Source organism: Carcharodon carcharias, chromosome 5, assembly GCF_017639515.1.
Source record: "Carcharodon carcharias isolate sCarCar2 chromosome 5, sCarCar2.pri, whole genome shotgun sequence".
NCBI lineage: Eukaryota > Metazoa > Chordata > Chondrichthyes > Lamniformes > Lamnidae > Carcharodon > Carcharodon carcharias.
In genome coordinates, this window is record NC_054471.1 from 35,448,501 (window position 1) to 35,463,851 (window position 15,351).

A 15,351-nucleotide genomic window follows, 5' to 3' on the forward strand; every position below is an offset into this window, starting at 1 on the left:
GCTATCTAAGTTACTTTTTGGAGGTACAGTACAGTGATGGATCTCTTGGATGTCAAATGTCGGAATTATAGGATGGATGTTGAATCTGGTGATGGGTGCCAATACTGTCAGCCCTGGTTTAGATGATAGCACTCTCACCTCTGAGTCACACTTCAGGGCTTGAGCACAAAAATCAAGGATCATTACTGAGGGAGTGCTGCATCTTAGGAGATACCTTCTTTCCGATGGAATGTTGAGTCGATGCTCGATATACCTACATGTCTGGATGTAAAAGATCCCATACCACAATTTAGAAGAACAGCAGGGAAGTTATCCCTGGAGTCCTGGCCAATACTTACCCTTCAATCAACATCACAGAAACAGATTATTTGGTCATTATCACATTGCTGTTTGTGGGAGTTTACTGTGCACAGTGGTGAAAAACACTATATAAACGCAAATCTTTCTTTTATGTATGATAGAAGAGCAGAGTAGTTCTCTTAGGACTTCTGATAAGATAAATTTGGAAACAAAGCTATTTCCACAGTTAGTGAGTCATTAATTAGAGCATATGAAATTAGGGTAATCAAAAGAGTGAAAGGAAAGTTTCGGAGCTTGCTATGATGCAAAATGTAGTAAGGATATAGTGTCCCATGCAGGCATAATGAGCTGATTAGCTAATTCTGTGCAATGAAGTTCTATGGTGATATCCATGACTGTGAAATTTTATGACCATCTCGCGGGCAGCTGTTACAACAAAGGTGAAAGATTATGGTGACATAGTGGACGAAGACATCTAATCTACAATTAGTATCATAGTATTTTCCTGTTCCTTGGTGAAAGTTGGAAAAGATATGCATACTTTGTTATGGCATATGTCCCGATCTAGAATTGGGAAAAGTTAATTAGTCAGTTAAGACATTTTTATACTTTTAGTTGATGTGTGGTTGGATCGGGGAAGCAAGGTATGTGCTAGATATCTTGTTCCACTCTCTCTCTGACCACAGGATAGGTGAGACAAAGGGGATATTTGTAACTTGCTGGCCTTACCGGCATCCTCCTGGTCAATTGTCTGCTTGAAATGGAGGGAAAAGGCAGCTAGCAGGTGGGAGGAACAAAATGTTGGGTGGCAAGATGCTGCCAAACAGGACCGAAGGAGAAGGCTTCGGGGATTTGGGAACTGCAAGCCTCAGGCATGGCCTCCTGGCTCCACGGAAGCTTTTATTTTAAGTTTTTGAAACTTAATTGTTTGGGCCTCTTCTGACCCTGCATTTTCTTTCCAATCACTTAACTGCACTTGCTATTTGGCCTTGATCTGCAGAAGGCTGGCATTCTTGCCACCTCGGAAAAGCATGTTATTCTTTGCTTTTTAAAAAAACATCCAATACTTCTCAAATTGTTAGCGATTTTGACAAAGCCTAGATCTCTGTAACAACGAGGTGTAAGTGTTGTTTTAAAGGAGTGTCTTTTTGATTTGAGAAATTAAACACTGCCTACAATAATCTAATAACTGTTAGCACTCATTTTCCGGCTGACGCCAAAGTCACCTGTAAGCGGGCAGGGGGGAGAATTTGGCAGGAGGCCCAAAAATCGGTTTCACGCCGGCGTGAAATGACAGCGGGATCTTCTGATACTGCCTGCTATGGTGGATTGAGATTCCTGCCAGAGGCCGGCATGAAACCGATTTGCATCCCTCTACTGGGATGCAGAGGAAGGCCCGACTGGAATCTTCGCCTTGCCAGATTCTCCATGACTGCTGTGGGAAAACACGCCCGTCCAGAACACATCTGGACCAACATGGCCTGCTTGCAGACATCTGACGACAAGGTGGAGGCCTCCAGCTACTGCACCCTGGAGCACCATGTGCACACAAGGTAGGTAGAGCTTCATCCATGTGGCTTCTCCACAAAGCGGCTTCCAGAAGGTGGGAGTTCTCTGCGCAGTAATCTCAGCTAGGCTTTGGACCTTCTTCCAGGGACTTCACACCAGCTTCTTCCAGAGACTTCACCATGGGATCAGCCATTCTTCCAGGGACATTGCCATGGGTTTAGACTTTTTTTTGTTATTCATTCATGGGATCTGGGCACTGCTGGCTAGGCCAGCATCTATTGCTCATCCCTTGTTCAGAGGGCATTTAAGAGCCAACCACATTGCTGTGGGTCTGGCGTCACATGTAGGCCGGACCAGCGGCAGATTTCCTTCCCTCAAGGACATGAGTGAACCTGATGGGTTTTTATGACAATCGGCTGTGGTTTTATAGTTTTTATTGAATTCAAACTCCACCATCTTCCCTGGTGGGATTCGAGCACAGGTCCCTAGAGTATTACCCTGGGTTTCTGGAATACTAGTCCAGTGACAATATTGCTACACCCTTGCCTAACAGGTTCGTTGCCATGGATTCGGACATTCTTCCAGGGACGTTGCCATGAGATTGGACATTCTTCCAGGATGTTGCCATGGGATCAGATCCTCAAGTTGCAGGATGGAAAGTAGCAGGATATACAATTCGGCAGCGATGGAATGTTGAGGGGTGGGTTAAAGGCAGCTAGGAGGACTGAAGATGTGGTGGGGGTGTGGAGGCCTGGGGGGGGTGTTGGTGGTTCGGGCTGCAGGAAAACATTTTACAGGGGTGTAGCAAGGTGGTAAAGGAAATGGAGGGGGAGGTTGGTTGCTGGGTGTGAATAGGGTGTTATGTCCAAGTGTGTGAAGGGGACAGGGGAGAGGGTTATGTCCAGGTGTGTGAAGGGCATGATGGGGAGGAGGGTTATGTCCAAGTGTGTGAAGGAGGCGGTGGGGGAGGGTTATGACCAGGAGTGTAAAGTGGGGGGGCTGGGGTTAAGTCCAGATTTGTGAAGGGTGTTATGTCCAGGTGGAGGGCATTATGTTCAGGCGTGTGAAGTTGTCCAAAAGGGTTGTGTCCAGCTCCCTCCAGAGCACTCAGCCCATCCGCATGCATGGAGAAGGCCTGAGCAGGCATCTGATTTGCAGAGATTGCTGCTGCCCTCTGCGCCTCGTTGCTTCTCCCCCACTCTCTTCCATATAGTGATCTCTGTATGTTGAAGTGTAGACGATGCACAGTGATCACCTCACCACAGAGTGGATGTGCTGCAGTGAGGCTATGAAGCACGACTATGAGACCCATGCACCCTGACATATTGGTCTCTTTATAGTCAGTGCTAGCAGCTGAAGCTTTACTTACCCTGGTGAAGTGAATGAGGTCATCCATCCTTTTGTGGTATTGTATTACTGACTTTCTCTGGACAGCCTGGGCATTGACGGCATTGGCCGCCTGCACCCCCGCAGCCTCCTGCTTGGCCTCCTCCTCCTATCAGCTAGGTGCAGTACATTCCTCTGGACCTTGACATGGTCCAGGAGAACACGCAGGGAGATATCACTGAACTTCGGCGCTGGACCTTGACCTTCACCTCCACTTCCAGGCACCTCCGTGGCTCGTTTTGATGATGAGGATGTCCAGGCACATTTTAAATATGGCACTCAGCGATGGTTTCATGGTCATTAGACTTTTAATGCCACCACCTGCCATGGCGGGATTCGAACCTGGGTCCCCAGAGCATTACCCCGGGTGTCTGGATTACTAGTCCAGCGACAGTACCACTGCTCCATTGCCTCGCCGCAATTATGCTGGGGCCAGAAGATACCGCGGGATTTCCCGCTGGCCTCCGCAGTGGTAAACACTCCCCACATCTGTCCCCGTCCCCGCCTTGGGGCTTAGTCCTGGATGGAAGAATTATATCCAAATTTTTGCTACCCTCTCTTAATAACTTCCAATTGTTAAAGCATTGTACATTTAAGTACTAATTACTAATGATTCTGTTTATAACTGTCATATATTTTAATGACTTTTGGTGGGGCAGTAAATAACTTGGTATATTTCACAATGCGTCTTTGATTCTAGAAGAACTACTGTTGTTGGTGTGGCATCATGCCAAGACCGGAGGGCGTTATGTCAAAATTCTTGTTAGGAAGGTGTTGATTCAGTGGATACAATAGAAAGTTCTGAAGCCCATTTTGTGACTGGTTTCTTTTCAAATCTCCAAGGAATTTACGTTAGTTCAGTTTGTGCAGAAACAAAAAATAGTTTTTTGTATTGTGGTACCATTGTGGTTTTTCTGGAGTCTTATTACAGGAGTCACCCATGACCATGCTTCAGTGAAATTTATTGTATTAGTTCAAACCAGCCAATGACTTGTTTCTGTTTTTTCGATTGAAACCAGCACCTGCTTGTTTAAATGCTTTGTGTGTAGTGAGTCATTGTTCCATGGCAACCATTTTGCCCAACTGACATAATTGAATAACCAAAGTAGCTAAGGGTTGACAGACAGAGTACCGTCATTCTGTAAATATCACTCGAGGGGCAAATTCTAAGAATATTAGTATATTATCAGTAATGCACAGGAAGAGAAAATTCTGGGCCTTTGCAAGTAGCTGATTTAAATAATTGAACAACTTGGCAAGAAATGCTATTCTTTCTATTGATACTTAATACTGATTTTAAATGATGAAACTGCGCAATGTTACGTGCAATTTGTAGTGCAATTTTATTCAGTTACGCTTCTAATTTTTGTTTTTCTAATTTCATGCTTTTTAGTAGCTTATCATGCAATTGAAATAACATTTCAAGCTCAAAATAGTATTCACTAGAGTAGAAAATTGTCAAGTACAGAAATTTGCCTGTCACAGACATTCTGTGATGAACTTCAGTGGAAGAAATGAACATTTTTTTGAGATACACAAAGTAACATTTGAAAGATAATTGAGTAGAGAGTGGGATCACTTGACATTTTTCAAGCATCGACACTGACCCAGGAAATTGCTGCAGTGGTGAGCAACATTATTTGCACTTCTTACTTCACCAATCAGAATGCAGTACGTTTGTACCACATATTGCTGAAAAGTCACAGCAATACTGGCCCAACAATGTTAATGATACATCTGGGATCTCATGAACATGACGCTCAATGATCCATACCATCTATGCATAAGTAAATAAATCAGAATATATGAGGAGTGGCATTGTACCTTTCATGTTACCTGTTTTATAATCAAGCAAATAATCAAGATACATACAAATCTTGCATGATTTATATCTTTAATGGGAAGTCTTCAAAATGGAGATAGTTCAGGTACAATCTAGAGACTTTTCCACAGTGTGTAAAAGGACAGCCATAGCTGGAGCGCAATAGATAAAATATATAGAAATTAAAGTGAGATTGAAAAAGAAAGGTTATGATAAATGTTTAATGTATAACTCATTGAAGAACCAAACCTAATACAAAAGCTACAAGAGAGAACAGAAAAAGGAAATAAGAGGGACAGGATAAGTGCATGACAGTGGATTAGCAGGTAACAATTCAGGTTATAATTGTAAAAATATTAAATAAATGGTTGAAGGAAGAGGGGATCAATAAGAAACCATTAAGCACATCTTACAGCAATAGAGGGCATGGCTAAGGTACTAAATGAGTACTTTGTATTTGTCTGCATTAAAAAAGAGGTTGTTGCCAATGTCGCAGTAAAGGAGGTAGTACAGAAGTTGATAGGGTAAAAATAGATAAAAAGGAGGCACTTAAAAGATTGACAGCATTTAAAGTAGAAAAGTCACCCGGTGCAGATGGGATTCACCGAGGTTGCTGCCAGAAGTAAGGATGAAAATTGTTGAGGTTCCTGCCAAAGTATTCCAATCCTCCAAAAATCTGGAGTGGTACCAGAGGGCTAGAGAATTGCAAATGTAGTCAACAATGAGAACAGTTACAGACATCAGTAGATATACAGACTAGTGAAATGGGGCAGACACGTGGCAGAAGAATTAAAGGCAAAGAAATGTGAAGTGATTCAGTGTCAACATAAGAACATGAATAAGGCAGGCGTAGGCTACTCAGACCTTCAAGCCTGCTCTGCCGTCCGGCAAGATCTTTTACTTCAGTTATACCTTCTCCACAATACTTGGTCCCTTTAGTATCTAAATATCTATCAACCTCAGATATAAAGCGAAAGGTGCATTTTAAAACAGGATGGAGGAATACATGAAACCTGGAGGCATGGAAGTAACAGAAAAAGTTCAGAAGGCTGTCAAGAAGACATCTGGGACTCTTAGCTTTAGAGATCGGGGCAGAGTATAAAAAACAAGAAAGTTATGCCAGCCCCCTCTAAATCACTGGTTAAGCCCCACCTGGAGCATTGTAGAAATTGTGGGCACCACACTTTAAGGCCTTGACATCTTTCCTAGAGAGGGCACAGATGAGGTTACCAGAATGTTTCCAGGGATGAAAAGCTTCCTTGACGTGGAGAGACTAGAGAAACTGGGGTTATCTTTAGAGCTGAGAAGATCCTGGGGTGTTTTGATAGAGGCCTTGAAACTCTTGAAGAGTTTTGATAGTATAAATAAGGGTGATAGCATAAATAAGGAGAAACTTCTGTTGGCAGAAGAGTTGCTAATCCAATGACAGGAATTTAAGATCAATGACAAAAAAAAATGAGAGGCATCATGCGGAAACATTTTGTGCATTGTTGATATCTGGAATGCACTGCCTGAAAGAACAGCAAAAAGATTTTTTGTGTGGAGAATAACAGTGAAGCGATCAGCACTCACTGTGATAAGAGAGAAAATCAGAGAGAACTTACAGCGTCTATACGTGTGCACTTAAATGTCGTAATCTGAAAGTTGCTGTAGGAGATACCCAGCTCCTCCACAGTGTGCAATATTTATTCACTTTCTGTACAAGATTTAAATCTAATACACTTAAAACTTTACAGTTTTGGTTTAAAAGTCTACATGTGAGGATTCTTCAATTTGGCTATTTTGAAGATTCTTGTTTCTTGACCAACTTATGGAAACTACAGGTGTCCTGTAGAGGGCACTGCACAGATTCAGAGGCCTGATTTTAACAAGTGTGCACTCAAAAGCCTGTGAACCTTTGTGGGCAGTTAGCAGAAAAATGAACAACAAGCACCATTACTTTGTCACTGACCGCAAATCAATGCTAGTAATAGCTTTCAAAAGGAATTTGAATAAATTATTGAAAAGGCGAAATTGGCTGGGTTATGCAGAAAGAGCAGGGGAATGGGTCTAATTACGTGGCTCTTTCAAAGATGGCATAGATGGAATGGGCTGAAAAACCTCCTGTGTTATATGATTCTATGCTTTATTTTCTTTAACAATATTTCTGCACCAGCGCTTGCTTTATTAATCAGAACCTTTTGGGAACCATTTTAGTTTGGGTTCATTTACTCAGAAGCTCTCTCCCTTCAAAACTAGATGTTACTCAAAAATAGCAGTTCTTCGTGTAAACATGCAAGAGCTATAGCTACAGTTAACAATTTAGAATATATTAAACATAACAAATCCACTCTCATTCTTTTGTTTTCTCCTCAGTTATATCCATATTCAGCTATCTTGTATTTGCTGACTGTAATTTCAGGACATTAGTATGTAATGTGCACATTACCTCAGAAAAAGTTGAGAGGTGACTTAATCATCTTGAATTATGCTAATTTTTTAGAATCAGTTACTTTGCTACAGTTACCTTGTCCATATCTTCCTCTATACATCAGTTTTCTCTTTTCTATCAAATTATAAAAAAAGGAAAATATTGATTTAATATTTCCACCTCCATTTTTCTTTATGATTAGATTCCCTCTTTGAGTGATCCTATCTTCATTTTAGTGTTGGGAATGGAGCACTTTCAGATATTCACCATCAAGCCCTCATAGATGAGTTATAGCAAAGACAATTAAAGCGTCCTCTATTCTGGTCTGACAGCATCCTTCACAGCCATACAGAAGAACATCCCTACTGCACCAGTGTGCATCCTTTCATTTTTCACATTAGTTCTTCTTAGGCCTGCCTGAGTGAATGGTATTGATAGTTAAGGAATGTTTTATGCTGCAAACCTATACGCAGGACTAGATTAAGGCTGTCCAAACTCATTTACACTCTTGCAGCAAACAAGTATGCTCTTCATGTTATGATGGGCTGGATTTAAACCAAGAGGCTCTGAAGAAGAGTCATACAGATCCGAAACGTTAGCTCTGTTTCTCTCTCCACAGATGCTATCAGACCTGCTGAGTTTTTCCAGCATTTTCTGTTTTTATATCAGATTTCCAGCATCCACAATATTTTACTTCTATCTTAGTAATAGAATTGGGTCTAATCCACTACACCATCTAGTTTCCAACATTTTTGAAAATTAATCTCTGAGTAAAATGAAATGAGATTGGGAGAAAGAAACATAATCTACTCTTTCCTGAAGCCAGGAAAACTTGTGTGGTCAATTCAGGAAAAGAACAGCAGTGTCTAATTATAATATTGGTGCTTATAATTATATAGTAACCCAAAAGTAATGTTTTTAGTTTATTGGCAGTGAAATATTCTGGTGCATTTCTGCTTCTCAAAATGTTTCGGTCGTTTCGGAATCTTTAGATTGGATAAGCCACATGAAATGTTTTTATTTACTACAACCTTTTGAAGAAAATTAGTAAATTTTGTTGGAAAATGTATTATCAAAAACAGCAAAAATTATCAACAGCATGAATATTAACCTTTTCAGTCCATCCATTGCATAAATAGAGTAGATAAACCTGAGTATGTACGGCTGTGTGACATATCATTTAGCTATGAGATTGGTTCATTTTCCACTCATCATCTTGTGTATAATGAAAAACAGTTATAGAAATCCACAATCTGTTTCCCTACTATATTGATCTCTCTCCCTGTCTTCCCCGCATTGACTATCGTGGGTTAGTTAACCACCAGAGAGGAGCATCAGGCCATTGCTTGTTTTTTTTTATACAGTTAAAGAAACGAAAATTTGTACCTGATTTTTGTTCCATCACTACCCTCAGATATCTGAAAGTGCTATACAATGAGGCAGACTACTTTGCCCTGGCTGGTGCTGAGCTTCTTGACTGTTGCAGCCATCCATGTAAGTGGAGCACATTGTGCCTTGTAGATGGTGGGGAGGTCAAGGCATGAGTTACTTGCTGCAGGATACCCAGCTTCTGATCACTCTTGTTGGCATAATATTCGTGTGGCTGCACCAGTTAAACTTCAGGTCAATGGTTGCCACCCCCAGGATGGGAACTTAATGCTTAAAATGATATTGGTTGTCATGAGGTTGTGGTTAGGTGTCTCTTGTTGGAGACAGTCATTGCCTGGCACTGGGATGTTGCAAATGTTTTTTGCCACATATCAGCTCAAATCTGGATGCTATCCAGTTGCTGGTGCATGCAAGCTTGGACTTCTGACTTACAATGGAAGTAAGGTCATTTATGAAGCAGCTGAATATAGTTGAGCCTAGGATATTGTCTTGACGAACCAGTCTGGGGCTGAGACTATATACCTTGAAAAACTACTTCTTGCACCATGTATAGTACCAGCCGCAGAAATAGTTTTCCACATTGACTTAAATTTCATTATGGTTCCTTGGTATTACATTGTCCAAATGCTGTCTTAAAATCAAGGACATTTGCTCTTATCTCACCTCTGGAAGTCTAGTCTATCATCCATGTTTAGACCAAGGCTGCAATGAACTCTAAGCCTTTACCAAAACCCAAACTCAGCATTCGTAACAGGTTATTGATGAGTCCTCAGTGTGAAGATGGGACTTCGTCTCCACAAGGTCTATGTGGTGGTTGCCCTTACCGATACTGTCTTGGGCTGATGCATCTTCAGCAGGCAAGTTGGTGAGGATGAGGTCAAGTATATTTGTCCCTCTTGTTAGTTCCCTCACCACCTGCTGTAGACCCAGTATAATAACATTGTCCTTTAGGGCTCGGTCAGTAGTGATGCTGCCGAGCCACTCTTGGTGATGGACATTGAAGTCCCCCAGCCAGAGTACATTCTGTGCCCTTGCCACCCTCAATGCTTCCTCTAAATGATGTTCAACATGGAGGAGCACTGATTCATCAGCTCAGGGAGGGAGATATGTGATAATCAGCAGGAGGTTTCCTTGCCCATGTTTGACCTGATGCCGTGAGACTTCATGGGGTCCGGAGTCAATGTTGAGGGCTCCCAGGGCAACTCCCTCCCAACTGTATACCACTGTGCTGCCATCCCTGATGGTGCTGTTGGTATCTGGGGTATGATTCCGTGAGTATGACTGTGTCAGACTTGAATAGTCTGTGAGGCAGCTCTCCACTAGCCCCCAGATGTTAGTAAGGGTGACTTTACAGGGTTCAACAAGGCTGCGCTTGTTTTCAGTGCCTAGGTGGATGCCACATGGTCTGTCTGGTTTCATTCCTCCTTGCCTTTCTAGCGGTTTGATATCATTTCAGAAGGAATTTAAGAATCAACCACGTTGCTGTGGATCTGGATTTACATGTAGACCAGACCAGGTAAGGATTGCAGATTTCTTTCCCGAAAGGACATTAGTTTTTATGACAATTGATGGTGGTTTCATGCTCATCATCATTAGACTTTTAATTCCAGATTTTTATTAATTGAATTCAGGTTCCACCATCTGCCGTGATTTGTCACATACAGTATATGTTGTATCGCTCCAGAACATTAACCTAGGTCTCTGGATTTGTCGGTGGTGGTCCCTCAGAATCGAGGATGATGTCCGTCAGGCTTGATGAGACTTCAGATGACTGAGGAACCCAATTCTAGATCAGCACGTTCTTCCACAGTGGGGGCACATTGCTGCACAGGATAGTTGAAATCGCAGCTCCGGGTTGGCTTCCTTAGAACCATAGAACCATAGAACACTAAAGCACAGAAAACAGGCCATTCGGCCCCTCTAGTTTATGCCGAAATATTATTCCGCTAGTCCCATTGACCTGCACCTAGTCCATAACCCTCCAGATCTCTCCCATCCATGTATCTATCCAATTTATTCTTAAAACTTAAGAGTGAGCCCGCATTTACCACGTCAGATGGCAGCTCATTCCACACTCTCACCACTCTCTGAGTGAAGAAGTTCCCCCTAATGTTCCCCCTAAACCTTTCCCCTTTCACCCTAAAGCCATTTCCTCGTGTTTATCTCTCCTAATCTAAGTGGAAAGAGCCTACTCGCATTTTTTCTGTCTATACCTCTCATAATTTCTTCCTCTGATGGCACCAGATGATGCCAAGCCGAGCGATTGGCAGCATTCTCCTCTCAGTCAGTGGTGTTAATGTCTCTGCGTTTTAGGGCAACCTTGAGCGTTTCCTTATGCCTTTTCCTTTGGCTGCCCTTTGAGTGTTGGCCAACGGACAGCTGTGAGAAGAGAACCTGCCAAGGGAGGCAGTTTTCGGACATCCAGACGCAAAGACCTGTCCATCAGCGTTGGTTTGCAGGAGCAGGGCTTCAATGCTGGTAGATGCAGCTTCATAGAGGATGCTTGCATTAGTCCAGCAATCCTCCCATTTGGCCCCTAGGACTCGACACCAGCACCACTGATGGAAGCTGTGCAGGATCTTAATGTGGCGTCAGTAGACAGTCCATGTTTTGCTGCAGTAGAGGAGGGTGGTCAACACAACGGCCTTATAAACCAGAACCTTTGTTGCCTTCTAAGTCCTTGTTGTCAAAGACAAGTTACAGCAGCTTGAAGAAGGCAGTGCTGGCACAGTTGACTCGGTGTTGGACTTCCTCATCGATGGTAGTCCCTTGGGGGAGGTGGCTTCCAAGATAAAGGAAGTGCTGCACATACTTGAGCCACCCCATTTACGTGGATGGCACAGGGGATGCGCAACTGGCCCGGGGAAGACTGGTGAAGGATCTTCACCTTGGCGATGTTTATGCTCAGGCCATGCCTCTTTTATACAAGGTGTTTAAGAGGCCAAGCATCCTTTGCATGTTCTGTACAGAGTGAACCATCGTGCAACAGTCATCTGCAAACTGAAGGTCGTGAATGTCCATGGTGATGAGTTTTCTTTTTGCCCGGAAGCGACCAAAGGTGAAGAGCTTCCTGTACAAACAATACTGAATGCTGACACCAAGTGGTAACTGATCATTGATGAGGTGGATGATGGCAGTCGGATAAATGGTGAACAAGGTGGGGGCGATCACGCAACCTTGTATGACCCCGGTCCGAAAGGCATCAGTTTCAGATCCTCCACTCAGGACCATGGCAGGCGATTCAGGATGGTGACAAACCTCAACAGGCAACCGGAGAGTTGGAGGATTACTAGTCCAGTGACAATACCACTAAACCGCCGCCTCCCTCTATACATTGTAGCGTGTAGGTGCTTTTTGTGATACAATATGTTTTGCATTGTATATAACAAACCTGCTTCCCCTAAAAGTAAGAAAAATCTTTTCAGTGATCTAGGAAAACCATAACATGCAGAAAAGTTTGAGGCAGATGTTTTTGCATCTTTTAAATGAATTAAGTAAAATTATGAAGCAGAATAAAATACAGCATTAAGGGAAGAAAGCAGGATAGTGCCTTCATTTTGTATTGTTCTAGCAAGCACCTAGATAAGAGACTGCAGACCCTCCTAGTGCTTTAAATGTTTTTGGTTCTGCTGAGTTTTATACAGTATCTTTAACAACCCAATTGCTGAAAGTGATGGAATGATAAGTCATTTTGCAGTCTAGGCAATAAATGCCAGTGATACTCAATCTCCTAGAACCATAGTTGATTATAGCAAAAGTGGAGGCCATTTGGTCTGTTTGAATCCATGCCAGCTCTCTGCAAGACAATTTAGCTAGTCCCACTCCCTCGCCCCTACCCTGTAATCCTTTCTCCTCGGGTGCTTATCCAATTCCTATATGGAAGCCACAATTGAACCTGTCTTCACCACCCTTTCAGACAGTGCATCCCAGATCCTAACCAACTGCTGCATAAAAAAACATTTCCTCATGTCACTTTAGGTTCTTCTGCCACCTTATAGTCCTCGACTCTCTGCCAATGAGAACAATTTCTCTCTGTTTACTCAGTCTAGACCCCCCCTGGTTTTGAATAACTTTATCAAATCTCCTCCAAGGAGAATAATCCCAACATCTCCAATTTACCCATGTAACTGAAGCACCTCATCCTGGAACTATTCTCAGGAATCTTTTCTGCACCCTCTTTAAAACCTTGGCATTCTTCCTAAAGTCTGGAGCCCAGAATTAGACACACTGCTCCATTTGAGGCCGAAAAAATATTATATAAAGATTCATTACAATTTTCTTGCTTAGTCCAGGATCCTATATGCCTTTTTAATCACTTTCTCAACCTGCCCAGCCACATTCACCAATGTGTGCACATATGTTCCAAGGTGTCTCTGTTCCTGCCCTGATAGTATGTCTCTCATTTTCCATCAATATTCAGAATACTACAGAGTTTTGTGTCACCAGCAAATTTTGCAATTCTACACTAATCTCAAGTCCAAGTTATTACTACAAATTAAGAAAATCAATGGTTCTACTGTCATCTTTATTCTATTGGGCTCAACTTGCAGGCAAGCGTATTATGTGGCATTTTATTTTATATTCATCCACGGGTTGTGGGCTTCACTGGCTGGGCCAGCATTTGTTGCCCATCCCTAGTTGCCCTTGAGAAGGTGGCAGTGAGCTGCCTTCTTGAACTGCTGCAGTCCATGTAGTGTAGGTACACCCACAGTGCTGTTGGGAAGAGAGGTCCAGGACTTTGACCCAACAACAGTGAAGGAACGGCGATATATTTCCAAGTCAGGATGGCGAGTGACTTGGAGGGGAACTTCCAGGTGGTGATGTTCCCATGTATCTGCTGCTCTTGTCCTTCTAGATGATAGTGGTCGTGGGTTTGGAAGGTGCTGTCTAAGGAGCCTTGGTGAATTCCTGCAATGCATCTTGTAGATGGTATACACTGTTGCCACTATGTGTCGGTAGTGGAGGAGTGAATGTTTGTAGATGTGGTGCCAATCAAGCGGACTGCTTTGTTTTGACGGTGTCAAGGTTCTTGAGTGTTGTGGGAGCTACACCCATCCAGGCAAGTGGGGAATATTCCATTACGCTCCTGACTTGTAGATGGTGGATAGGCTTTGGGGAGTCAGGAGGTGAGTTACTCATCGCACGATTCCTAGCCTCTGTCCTGCTCTTATAGCCACAGTATTTATATGGCTAGCCTAGTTCAGTTTCTGATCAATGGTAAACCCACCCCCCCCATTCCCCCCCAAGGATATTGATAGTGGGAGACTCAGTGATGGTAATATCATTGAACATCAAGGGGCAATGGTTGGATTCTCTCTTGTTGCAGATGCTCATTGCCTGACACTTGTTTGATGCAAATGTTACTTGCCACTTGTCAGTCCAAGCCTGGATGTTGTCCAGTTCTTGCTGCATTTGGACATGGACTACTTCAGTATTTGAGGAGTCCTGAATGGTGCTGAACATTGTGCAATCATCAGCAAACATCCCCACTTCTGACCTTATGATGGAAGGAAGGTCATTGATGAAGCAGCTGAAGATGGTTGGGCTGAGGACACTACCCTGAGGAACTCCTGCAGTGATGTCCTGGAACTGAGATGACTGACCTCCAACAACCACAACCATCTTCCTTTGTGCTAAATGCCTTTTGGAAGTCTATATATTGATCAATCTCATCAATCCTCTTTTACCCCATCAAAAGCTCAAATCAAGTTTGTTAAATGTCATTTGCCTTCAGTTCCTTAATTAATCTATTCTTGTGCAAGTGACTATTATCACTTATTATCCTTTCTAAAAACTTTACCCTCACTGAGGCTAAACAGATCTGGCTAAACTGATTGGCCTGTAGCTTTTGAGTTTATCTTAAACTTTGTTTTGAACAAAGGTGTAACATTTCTAATTCTCTAGTCCTCTCTAAAGAGTTTTGGAAGATTAAGGCCAGTATCTCCGCAGTTTCTTAACTAACTTCTGTCAGCACCCTCAGGTGCATCCCCTCTGGTCCTGATTATTTACCAACTTCAGGTACACCCATCAGTTTTTAACCTGTCCAGCATTTCAACTATCCCCTCATTCACCATGACTCTGGCAGTACTCAACAGCCAAGCCCTCTGCCTCCATGCCCCTGATTTAGTTGATTTATTATTAGACATGAAAGATGAGCTGGGGCATGTTTTATACTTTTGGCATATCTTTTGTATCCAAGGCATTAAAGCCTTAATGCCAAACATGTGGCACCATGAAAGCATAAAATATAACTGTAAACTTGCATTTCAGTCTTGTACTGATCCATCAAGCTGCCCAAAGGTTGCACTTCCCTTTCATTTAATCCTGGGAATTTAAAGATTTCAGTCAATTCTACAGTCTTTGGATAATTCCACAGCCATCTGAAGATTGGGCTCAACTTGCAGGCAAGCTTATTATGTGGACTTAATAAACACCTTTTGGAAGCCTATATATGCCACATCAACCCTCTTTTACCCCATCAAAAGCTGAAGTCAAGTTGGATAAATATGATTCACCTTCACTTCCTTAATTAATC

General features: G+C 42.7%; 1 protein-coding gene across 5 annotated transcripts in view; it reads left to right on the forward strand.

Moving 5' to 3' along the window:
- The window catches only part of babam2 (BRISC and BRCA1 A complex member 2), a 199,180-nt gene that overhangs the window by 35,606 nt on the left and 148,223 nt on the right, over positions 1-15,351 (forward strand). The gene's annotated exons all lie outside the window — the stretch shown is intronic.